Source organism: Protopterus annectens, chromosome 2.part1 (genome assembly GCF_019279795.1).
Source record: "Protopterus annectens isolate FY-2018-M chromosome 2.part1, PAN1.0, whole genome shotgun sequence".
Lineage (NCBI taxonomy): Eukaryota > Metazoa > Chordata > Ceratodontiformes > Protopteridae > Protopterus > Protopterus annectens.
In genome coordinates, this window is record NC_056729.1 from 1,398,743,868 (window position 1) to 1,398,756,002 (window position 12,135).

Below are 12,135 nucleotides of genomic sequence, written 5' to 3' on the forward strand. Positions count from 1 at the left end.
CACCCTTCCAACCCTCTTCACTCTGGAGAATGCAGACATCTGTGCCATGACTGCGACTTGCTTTAAAGCTGTAAAAAGTATTTCAGCAGTGTAAGGCCTTAGTCCCTTCCACACATTTATACCAACAACAGTGCTGACTGTGGCCAAAGAGGGAGGGGTCTCCATCTACTTTAGCAGCAAACACACATTCCAGGTTGGTTAAACAGGATGGTACCACAGTGCTCGTACATGTGCAAGTCACCATAGATAAGGTCCTCACCACATTATGGCTAGCTGTAGATCACCATCTATGCTCTTACAGTCTCATGACATTTACCTAAACCTGTTAGAGGTATACACAATATCCAACCAAATGCCCTATTCTTGGATCACTTTAACTACCCCTCTATGGACTGTGAAATATACACTGCCTCAAACTCACAGGCACAACATTTCCTGAACTTTATTAACACAAGCACCCTGGAACAGACAGTGCATGAGTTAACCAGGGGGTCAAACATACTTGATCTGGTACTTGTCAACATGCACTGCACCCCCCACTAAGTCACATCCTCACTAGCGAGTCAAATCACAAAGCTGTATCCATTGAAGTAAAACTCAACCTGGAAACCCAGATAAACCATTAATGTTAGGAAGTATTCTAAGGTAAGCTGCACCTTTTAAAGTGACAGTTTGTCAAAGTTCAAGGTTCCAACAAAGAAAAAAAAACATAAAAAACAACTGATGAATACAAAATAATCCGAGAAAACCACAACTGCAGCTACTGGATGACTGTTTTTAATAAAATACACAAATTATTCAGCGCTTTTGTCTCACTGAAGAAGAGACTTCATCAGAATTCTGATGAAGTCTCTTCTTCATTGAGATGAAACCGTTTAGTGTTCAAGGTTCCCCTACTCATGTGACCACACCTTCCTTTCAATAAAAGAAGAAAACTCTTGTACAAAATAGGAAAGAGCAACTCACTTAAAGACAAGTCCTCTCTTATACAACTAACAAGAAATTAAGAAGTCTAATTAAGTCCAACAAAGCCAATTACAAGGTCGGGATAGCCTCACAGCCTAAGTACAATCACAAGGCCTTCTCCAGCTACGTCCAGAACCATAAAGGTAGCACAAAAGCAGTGTGCTGAACTGGTGGTGAATGGTACCACCTTCACCATTCAGGGTGACATAGCAAATCTACTGGCTAATAAATTCAGCTCAAACATTGCCCTCCCATACTCCCTCCCAGCTCCACCAGGTGAAATCCCCACTAACATACTTCCCCTGACAATTAGCATGGATCAGGTGCTGGCAGCACTTGCTTAAGCCAAGAACATCGCTCTATGTGTCCCAACAACAGCTTCATCTTCCTCCTAAGCAGTCTAAAACACAACCTATCAAGACCACTTAAGGCACTCTTCAACTACAGTCTCGAAAGAGAATGCACTCCAAATGAATAGAGGGCCGCAAGAGTCATTCCCCTTGTGATGCCCGTGCATTGGCCCAGTAATCAAGGAGCCTCAATCCTCACCACTAGCACCAGTGTGGGGTGTGCACATTGGGAAGGATAATAAGTATACACACAGTACAGTACAATTTCCCTTAACAGCACACAGAGATCACAATCAGTCTGGGGCTGGTATCTCCTTTTCTTTCTAGGGCCACAATAAGACACCCCACTAGCACAGCTATATGGTACAGATTTCAGCCTAGTGGTCAAGCCAAAAACTCCAGCACCCTCTCTGTCTAACCAGTGCTTTGTGTCCCTACCAAAGTAGCTGATACATGAAACTGACACCTCTGTCAGTCAGTATTTCCTTGGGAAACCTATCCTGTTGAAAATCTCTAACAAAGCATTTGCCACCTTTACTGCCTCAATGGAGGACAAAGCTACTGCCTCAGGGTATCTTGTAGCATAATCCACAACCACTAGGATATACATTTTCCCTGTGGAACTTGGGGTACTCAGAGGCCCCACAATATCCATAGCTACCCTCTGAAATGGCTCCTCAATCACAGGCAAAGCCATCAAGGGAGCTCTCATCTTGTCTCCTGCTTTGCCTACCTTTTGGCACTGCTTACAGGTCCTGCAGTACCCTGCTACATCCCTGGAAGTTCCAGGCCAATAGATGTTCTGCATAATATGTCTCTTTGTATGTTTTATGTCCATATGACCTGCAAAGGGAATACCATGGGTTATGGCTAGAAGCACAAGACGGTAGGCTCTAGGTACTACCAAATGCTATAGTCTCTCACCTTCTAGCCCTCCCTCAGGGGGGTACATTAACCCTTTGTCCCAGTATACAGATTCCCTCTTCCCTTGAGAATCAAGTGCCTCACTAGCTACCTGCCTCAGGCCTTGTAATGCAGGGTCTGAGAGCTGAGCCTGTCTCACCTCTCTCTTTTGTAACCCTTCCCAGCTTCCCTTCCACAGGAAGTCTGGTATCCTCCGACAGCAGTGCCTCACTGTCAGCCTGTGTACTACAACTCACTGCTACCTTTCCAGTCACTCTGTACAAGGGAACATTAGTAGCCACAAGCAGCTGTGGCTCACCTTCAGTCTCACTGCTACAGTGTAGCTCCATCCCTGAAGTAACCACCTCACTAGTCCTGGCTGCAAGTGTGCAGTCTGTCTGGGTCTCCCCCAGGCTACCAGACCCACATGCTTGTTTCTAAGCCTGACTGCGTGTAACTGCATGAGCACATGGTACTGCATTATCAAAATAATTCCCTATCAGGACATCTGCAGGGATATTCTCAAACACACCTACTTGCTGGCTTCCTTTTCCACCCTCCCAGTCAAGGTGAACCCTAGCCAAAGATATTTGGAATGGGGTCCCTCCTAAAGCTCTGACTGGAGTAGACTAACCAGGCAAGTAGTGCTCCTCTGTAACCATTGCAGGCTTCACAATGGTTATGTCAGAGGCTGTGTCTCTCTTAGCAATGGCCTCTTTGCCATTCACTACGATAGGATATAACTTCTTGTGGTAGTTTGGTAACCTTGTTGTCTCAAGACAACCTACTGTTGGCATTTTATCTTTGCCACTTACTGCCTCCCTCACCTTTTGTTCCCCACCTTGCCTCCGTGGATATCTATATGCCACATGGGCCCACTGAATGCATTCAAAACATTTAACCCTAGGTCCTGGATGTGTACCTAGACTAGTGGCTTCCCCTGCTACTGTCACATTCTATTGGGGCAGTCTGGGTTGCCCAACATGGGTTCCTTTAGACCCATGAACAGTACTAGGGGTCCCTTTCCTGTGCAGGGATGCCCTGCTTGCTAGGTATAGGTCTCCATTCTTCCCCAACTCATCTGAAGTAGCACACTGTCTATCAGCTAACCAGATCCTCATGTCCTCAGGCAAAGTGCTAAGTGCTTGTTCCCTCGCCAAAAGGTCTGCCAGCCCTTCAAAAGTGGTGACCTGACATCCACTGACCCACCTATGAAAATAAGTGCTCAGTTCAGCAACATATTCACAGACACTTTCATCTGCCTTGCATCTATGCTCATGAAACTTTTTCCTGTAAGTTTCAGGTGTTAGTTTAAAAAATTCTAGCAAACAATTCTTAACAGCAGTATTATCAAAAAAATCCCAATCAGATATCTTGGACAACACAGTTACAGCTTTACCATGGAGTAAGGGGGTCAGGAACCGTACCTAGAGGCTTTGGTCAACATCATACTGTTTACATACCCTCTCAAACATATGAATAAAACTATCAAAATTATCCCCCTAAACATATGAATGAAACTATCAAAATTATCCCCCTCTGTAAACTTTGGAAGAAATTTGTTGACTTTTTGTTCTTCTGGGGTCTGGTTACTCCCTTCCCCATTACCTCCATGACTCTGGCGAAGAGTCAGCATCTCATTTTCATGCTGCCTCTGCTTCTCCTTCTCCCCAGTTTCCATTTCCAAATGCCTGGCCTCCAACTCAAGTCTCTTTAGCTCCAGATGGATTTTTAAGTCCTCTGCAGAAAGATTGAGCTGTCCATTCTCTGTGTGTTGTACATCTCCATGACCAGCCTGATCGTCCTCCTGGTTGCTATTTTCTGATGCAGCTGTGACCAAAGCTGCAATCATGTCTGCTTTTGTCAGGTTTCTATGCACCAGTCCCTTAACCTGGCACATCTCAGCCAAATGGCTCCTAATCAGCTTGCCATACTCCTCTGCTGACATGCTTGCCTGCTCTCCCTAACTAAGCTAACAAAAGAAATAAAACAATTGTGATCTGAACTCTGAAAATTTACTGTGTGGCTGATTTGGAATACAAAAACACCTTCAGTGATCATTGTACACAAGCTGCAGGAATTCACTCTCCACACCACTACAAGCCAATTAGTATGTCATGTGGCTAACTCACCACTATCAAACAATTAATATTTGATGTGGATATCCCACCACTGCCAAACACTTAATATGTGCCATCCATGCAGTGGCCCAGTAATCAAGGAGTCTCATTCCTCACCACTAGCACCAGTGAGGGGCATGTACATTGGGAAGGATAACAAGTACACACACAGTAAAGTACAATTTTCCTTAAGAGCACACAGAGATCACAGTCAGTCTGGGGCTGGTTTCTCCCATTCTTTCCAGATCCCCAATAAGACTCCCCACTGGCACAGCTATAGGCTACAGATCTCAGCCTAGTGGTCAAGCCAAAACCTCCAGCACCCTCTCTATCCAACCAGTGCTTCGTGTCCCTGCCAAAGTAGCTGACACACACACACACTTTAAAATATGAGTTATACACAAACACACATATAAGTTCTTCAGCTATGCCCCTTTCTGCCCAGGCTATAAGGTAGTAATCCATTGCCACCAACCACTCTTTATCACCTACTAATAAGGCCCTTACCAAAGGGTGTCCAATTTTACTGTGCAATATTATTATCCAACAAGACTATTGGAGTGGCTTAGTACAGTATCACTAAATATATGCAAGTACTTTAGAGCTTAAATTATCTCTACACAAAACAGACACAGTTGAAAGGCTTAAAAATATTTAATAATAAATAATAAAAACACAAGACAATAGTTATTACTTCAACACAATGACATTACAGAGTTCAGAGATCACAGGAAACTTTTAAAATAATATTGTAGGATAGTCTGACAGAAATATAGAAAAGAGCTAGACTAATCTGGCTAAATTTCTATCTAACTCTAAGAGAAATACTAAGATCTAAGATCCTACTTAAAGAGCAAAGGCAGAGTGCTAGTGAGTTGATGTGTTCAGGTTCAGACAAAATCCAAAATGCTCTCTCTTTCTCTCTGAGAAAGTCTTAAATTGATAACACAGTTGAGTCATTTCAGATTACATCATTCTTAACAGTTGTGATTTAGTTTCCCAGGGTAAAAGAAGCTCAAAATTTACATTTCTTTTTGTAATCTGCACCTGCAGAAAGCCACAGCAGTAAAATACATTTTACATGTGAAATCTAGTAATTAACTCTTGTCCTAAGACAATAGAAATAATTCCTTAGTCCAGACATCCTATATCCGAGCCTGAGATCAGACAGTCATACAATGCTTGACTTATCAGCTTTCTTCTAGCAGAGTGCACTGTGGTTACATTTTTGAAGGTCAGTGCAACATGTAGTTTAATCATAACATATAGTTTTCTTTACATTTGTAAAGCAATCCTGTGGATTACATTAATATTTACAATGACACAGAATTATTTACAAAATTCTATCTAGCTGGGCTGGCAGCCTTCACACCTCTCCCCAAGGGCAGACCATTAACTGACCCAGGGAATTACAGACCCATCAATATAACAAGCCTAATATGCAAAGTCAAGGAACAAATTAACATGGAAATGGTAAAGAAGGACATTCCCAACCTAAAGACGCTGAATCCATTCAAATATGGCTTTCTTTAGGGAAGGCTGTGCCTTAGCCTGGTAAACTTTTTTGAGAGGGTCACCAAGGCAATGGACAAGGGTAAAATGTGCATACAATGTATCTTGACCTGTCCAAATTCAATACAATACCCAACTCAGGCATTGTTGACAAGCTCTATCAGCTACGCATAAATCCCTACATAACTTGTTGGATTGCTGAATGGCTCAAAGACAGGACCCAAAAAGTCAGAATCTGTGAGACCACCTACACCAACAGACCAGTCGCCAGCACAGCACACCAGGGCAGCATGCTGGGTCCACTCCTGTTTGGAATCTACTTCCCGGAAGTCATGATTAATGATTTAGGCCTTTGTCTCAGTAAATATGCAGCTGACTCTAAACTGGGAGCTATTATAGATTCCTACCAAGACACCAACAACTTACAATAGAGTTTAACACAGACAAATGACTAGTGCTAAAACCATGGCCTAAAACATGTAAAAAATGCATTATTATGGCATTTGGGAAACCATCAACTCAAGTTTATTACTCCATCGATAAAACACCCTTAGAGTTGATCCAGTAGTAAGGGATCTGGAAACATATGTAGACAGCAACTTGGTCTTTGACCAACATGTAGGTAAGACAGTACATACACGTAGCTAAGACAGTAAAAAAAAATCATTCTATGTCGCCCAACTTATAGGTAAGGGTAGGGCATCCAGGTCCAAGGAAATTATAATACCATTCAACTTGGCCCTTATCAGACCTATCACTGAGTACAATGCCCCCCTTTGCATTTACCTAACCAGACACTTGTAACAACTGGAATGTCCACAAAAGTTTCACACCAGGAGAATTCCCAGCATGAATACCCTATCCTATACTGATCATCTAAAGGCTCTGTCTCTGTATTCAGTCTCCTACAGACTGCTGAGGGGATCTTTGCCTGGCTTACAGGGCTTAATCAGACCTAGCCCTGATGGATGTGTTGTTACACGTGCAAAACAAACAGCACCAGAAACACTAAGTCCAGGGATCTGAACTTCTCATGTGACTTAAACAGAACATGCTTGAGACAGATATGGGTCCAAAAGGATCCCCATACTATGGAATGGGCCCCCCATCCATTTAAAATAGAGTTCATCCCTGACCCTATTCAAACAAAACCTTGACAACTGGATAGGAAATTGTGCACTTACCCCCAGTCTGGCACCCAAGTCCCTTATGGACAGAGGCCATCAATAAGAATAATATTATCCTAACTAACACCCACCCCCACAACAAATCCCTTGGTAACCTCCCTACTATCATCCCTTCCATATAGATGCCCATGATACTCAGGAGACAAATGGGGTTGGGGTGCCCACTAGGCTTGGAAGAGTACTAGTAGTCATTAGCCGAGTAACAACCACGAGTCTATATTATGGTTTACATAATTTGCAAACTTGATAACATATTGAAATATTTTTGTGGCTATGTGACTACATGTGAAACAAGCATCATATCTACCTGAGTAAACTTTTTACTTCAAGTTTACATAAAAGCATATCTTAGACAATGAGTTGATTACTATACACAATTTAGGCAGCCATAAAAATGATTTCCTGTGCAGGTCAACACTAATACTGTTCATACTGTGTGACAATTCCAGTTTTATTAATTCAATTCCTTTCTAAGTGCAGCATTGCTAATGACTGCATATTACTAATAGTGGTACACAACTGGTAATATTAGAATGAGGCTATCTGTTTTGGTTTCCATTTGAAATAAAATCAGTTTTTATTTCTCATTAATTATGGACAATACACTCCCACTAGGCATTTTATAACTATTTTCTAATACTGATTAGATTTGTCCAAGTGTGTAACAAAGTGTGCTAGTTTCTGTACCCCAGATAACACAGTATATTTTTCTTATGCTGCTTTTGAAGAAAAAACTAATGCCCCTCTAAACCAATCTTAATTTACTACAGACCTAAACTGAAAGTTCACATAGTGGTTACTCACACTTTTTCCCTAAGATGTATTCTTTATCAGTAAAAATGACTGCACCTGAACAATGAAGGTGGTATAAGTGCTGCACCCAACAATGACTTTTCTTTATACAAATACTCTTTGTGCAGTGTTTAACTATTCATAGTTTGCAGCAACCTGTCCACAGCTGGGGCACAATACGTCACTCATCTCCTACAAAACCTTCAGTTTGTGGGTGTTATTTTATAAAGCCACTGATGAAAATTACAGCTAAGGAAGTCAATGCACTCAGTGAGGGTTAACATTTTTGGAAGCCCATCTAATACAAAGAAGTATCCAAACCCTCATATCCAAGCAGGGTAGCTGGACTCTGCAGAATTTATCTCAATAGGTTAAGATGCATGTGGTGAAAGCAAACCTCCTCCTTCATTTATTAAATTCAGGAGACTATCTCAGCCAGAAACTTGGTGTGTGTATATAGATATATATATATATATATATATATATATATATATATATATATATATAAGCATATATATATATATATATATATATATATATATATATATATATATACATACACAACATACACACACACACACATGATATATATATATATATATATATATATATATATATATATATACATATATATATGCAGTCACCACAGCTGTAGTCATAAAACGATTTTATTGAAGAATTTAAAAGGTATAAAAGAATGAGCGCTTTCAGTTGGCTTCCACCCTTCTTCAGATTCAAAGCGTCTCAGCAAACAAAAAGTATTTACATAAATCCTGTCCAATCACATTTGTCTACTGTAATTATCAACCAATAAAAACATGTTAAAGTTCTAACCAATAAAAGTGCTAGAGTAGAGTGCTTAGCCAATTAAAAATAGTCAATTAACCTGTAGTGTTATACATGCTGATAAGATACGCTGACTAAACACTTATCATTATTAGTTAGAAAAATATGTCCAAAATGTATATAGAATAAATAAATAGCTGTATGTTTCCTATAATAGCCTCTAAATCACAAAGTAATGGATAAAAATAATCATTAAAAGTAACAGGTGTAAAGAACATTCACAAAAAAAATACACTTTATACATCACCACTTAGCTAGTGTTAAACTATTCCCGCTGCCATAAAGTTTGCTCTTCAAATTTTCCCTTAGAACTAGCCAGTTCTTTAAGTTTTAGCACTCAAATCTCTTTCTTTGAGCTCAGCACTTGTTCAGAACTTGTAAGCACTAAATAAGCTACAAATTACTAAAGCACTCAACTTTCCTCACTTGTCTAGAGGAAAACAGTTTTTAGTACTTAAAAAATAAGCACCTATCCAGGCATGTCTAAAGGTCAGCTCCCGGTGTTTTCTCCTGTCTACCTGATGAATCTGGGCATCTTGGGTAGTGCAGCAATTGCCTCATGTACACAGACAACCCTCTCCTCCTACCACCTAACACTACAACCTGTGAGAGTTGCACTTATATAGCCAAACTGGAAGCAAAGCTCTTTTCACCCCAAGACTGGACTAGACAATCAATAGGAGAAGGTAAACACTTGCACCACACCACACTCATCACATAGTCCCTCAAAACCTACACCACAAAAACACACACATAGCAACACAAAACACACACCTACATTCGCAGAGGGTCTCAATAAAAATCTGCTCAAGCAACAGAGACCTCCAAAGCTGAAATGCAAGCAACCTCCACCCCTCAAATACAACCCAAATGACATGTAGCCCACAAACTCAGTGTGTTACTGACCCACACCCCATAAGGCATAACAGCATACCCAACACTTTAGTCATAGGTGACTCTATAGTCAGGCACACTGATGTTCCTCTCACCAGGCTAAACAAGGAGAAAGTTACTGTCAGCTGCCTGTCGGGTGCCAGTATCCACCACAAAATGCATGCACTCAGGTCACTCCACAATAAGTACAAATATGACTCTGTCATTGTCCATGTTGGTGTGAATGACATGAGACATACCTCCCTGGACTACATGAAAAGAGACATGGAGGAGCTCTCTGATCTTGTAGCCCAGGCAGGTATGACCCTAGCCCTGAGTAGCATCCTGCCATCACCCAAAATGATAGCACAGTACAAGCTTCTGGTGTCATTCTAAGAGGATCCAGTATCTGTCTGCGTGGGATGACATGACTGACAGACCACGATGCTTTGCCAGAGATGGCCTGCATCTGTCGCCCTTGGGATTCTGGATACTGGCTAAGGCTCTTGCTACCCCTATAGTGCCTTTTTTAGGCAAGGTTCAAATGACAAATTCACCACCGTAACAGGTACAAGCAATGCTACTAAATACTAGAAGTCTAAACCTCACAATGCAGTCATTCGAGGCACTCCTTAAAATGGAGAACATCGACATTTGTGCAGTGACAGAGACCTGGTTCAAGGCTCCAGAGAGCACTCCTGCATTACCAGGCTATAATTCATACCACACCTTTCGGCCACCTGACCTGGACCGAAATACTAAAGGTGGAGGCGTGTCCATATTCATTAAGGATATCCACACCTCCAGGCTAGTTGCTCAGCATAATGCATCCGAGATTATCCAAGTGCAACTAACTCTGGGCAAGACCGCAATCCAAATTGTAACTTGCTACAGCTCCCCCACCATGCCCCAGGATTCCCACTCCTCATTTCTTGATACACTGGAAAATATTAGGGTACAACCCAACACCCTAATAATGGGCGATTTCAACTACCCCACCATTAACTGGGAAAATTACTCATGTACTAACTCTTTTGCTCAACGTTTTCTGGAATTCATAAATTCCAATGCCTTGGATCAACTTATCCACACCCCCACCAGGGGCAGCAATATACTAGACCTGGTCATTACCAACATGGGTGACCGGTGTTCCACACCAGAGGTCAATTCCTCGTTTGTCAGATCCGAACACAAGCTAATCACCCTAGACATCCACATCCTGCCCCCACCCCCCTTTACGGATACCACCGTAAAACATTTCTCCAAAACCAACTTCACGCTTCTTAAGACAGAAGTGGTAAACGTCACGTCTCCCATGCAGACGGACAATAGAGGTACGACTGCTGAATCTTATGCAAATGTACTTTATAAGTACTTACAAGAGTGCATGGATCGTGCTATCCCTAACAGAACCAAAATGCTATCCACCAAAAAAATGAAGCCAATCTGGTGGTCCCCTGCCATAAACAAACTCTACAACAGAAGAAAGAAGCTGTTGCAAAAAAGAGCAAAATCCCATGATTGGAGGAACTCCCTGGTCAGCCTCAGTACGAAGCTGAGATCCATCATAAAATCCTTCAAAGCTAGTTACGAAAACAAAATCGACACTGATTCTAAAGACAACCACAAAGCATCCTGTAGTTATGTCAAGAATCTCCATGGCAACACTCAAATCTGCTCTGAGTTACAGTACAATGGCACTAAATATACAGAACCAACTGATATTGCCAGCATCCTGGCAGATAGGTTCAGTGCTAACTTTACCCCCCTCTCACCCCCTAAAGGGCCCATCTCTATACCGGAAGAATGCAAAGTTCCTGTAATCATGGCTGCACAGGTAAAAACCATACTCTCCAAAGTCAAGAACCCAGCATCCATGGGACCTGAAAACATCCCAGGCTGCTTTCTACATGAACTATAGAATGAACTGGCACCCCACCCAAGCACCATGTTCAGTCATAGCCTCACTTCCGGGTTTGTGCCCACTGAATGGCACACAGCAATGGTTATCCCACTCCACAAAGGGGGAGCCACCACGGACAACGGGTACTACCGCCCCATTCGCTTAACGAGCCTGGCCATGGAACGTATCATCATGGAAATTATAAACAAAGACATTAGTAATCTCCAAACTCAGGACCCCACCCAGTTCGGGTTTGTAAAAGGCAGATCATGTCTCCTAAACCTGATAGAGTTCTTTGAAGCAGTCACCAAAGCTGTAGACGAGGGTAAGTTGGTTCACACAGCCTATCTAGATCTCGCCAAGGCTTTTGACACCATCCCCCACTCTGGAATTATAGATAAACTCACTAAACTAGGTATAAATCCTTATGTCACAAGATGGGTTGCCAATTGGCTCACTGACAGAACCCACACTATGAAAGTAGCAGACTTCAAATCCGACTTCAGACCAGTGACAATTGGAGTACCACAGGGTTCAGTCCTGGGTCCTCACCTGTTTGGTATCTACTTTTCTGTAGTACAGGCTAACACAAAAGGACTTTGGCTAATGAAGTTCGCAGGTGACTGCAAACTAGGAGCCATAATCGAAACTCCTAACGAAGTGGACATCCTACAAAAGGGCCT

General features: G+C 42.0%; 1 protein-coding gene across 6 annotated transcripts in view; it reads right to left on the reverse strand.

Moving 5' to 3' along the window:
- The window catches only part of DNMT3A (DNA methyltransferase 3 alpha), a 5,166,949-nt gene that overhangs the window by 4,724,542 nt on the left and 430,272 nt on the right, over window positions 1-12,135 (reverse strand). The gene's annotated exons all lie outside the window — the stretch shown is intronic.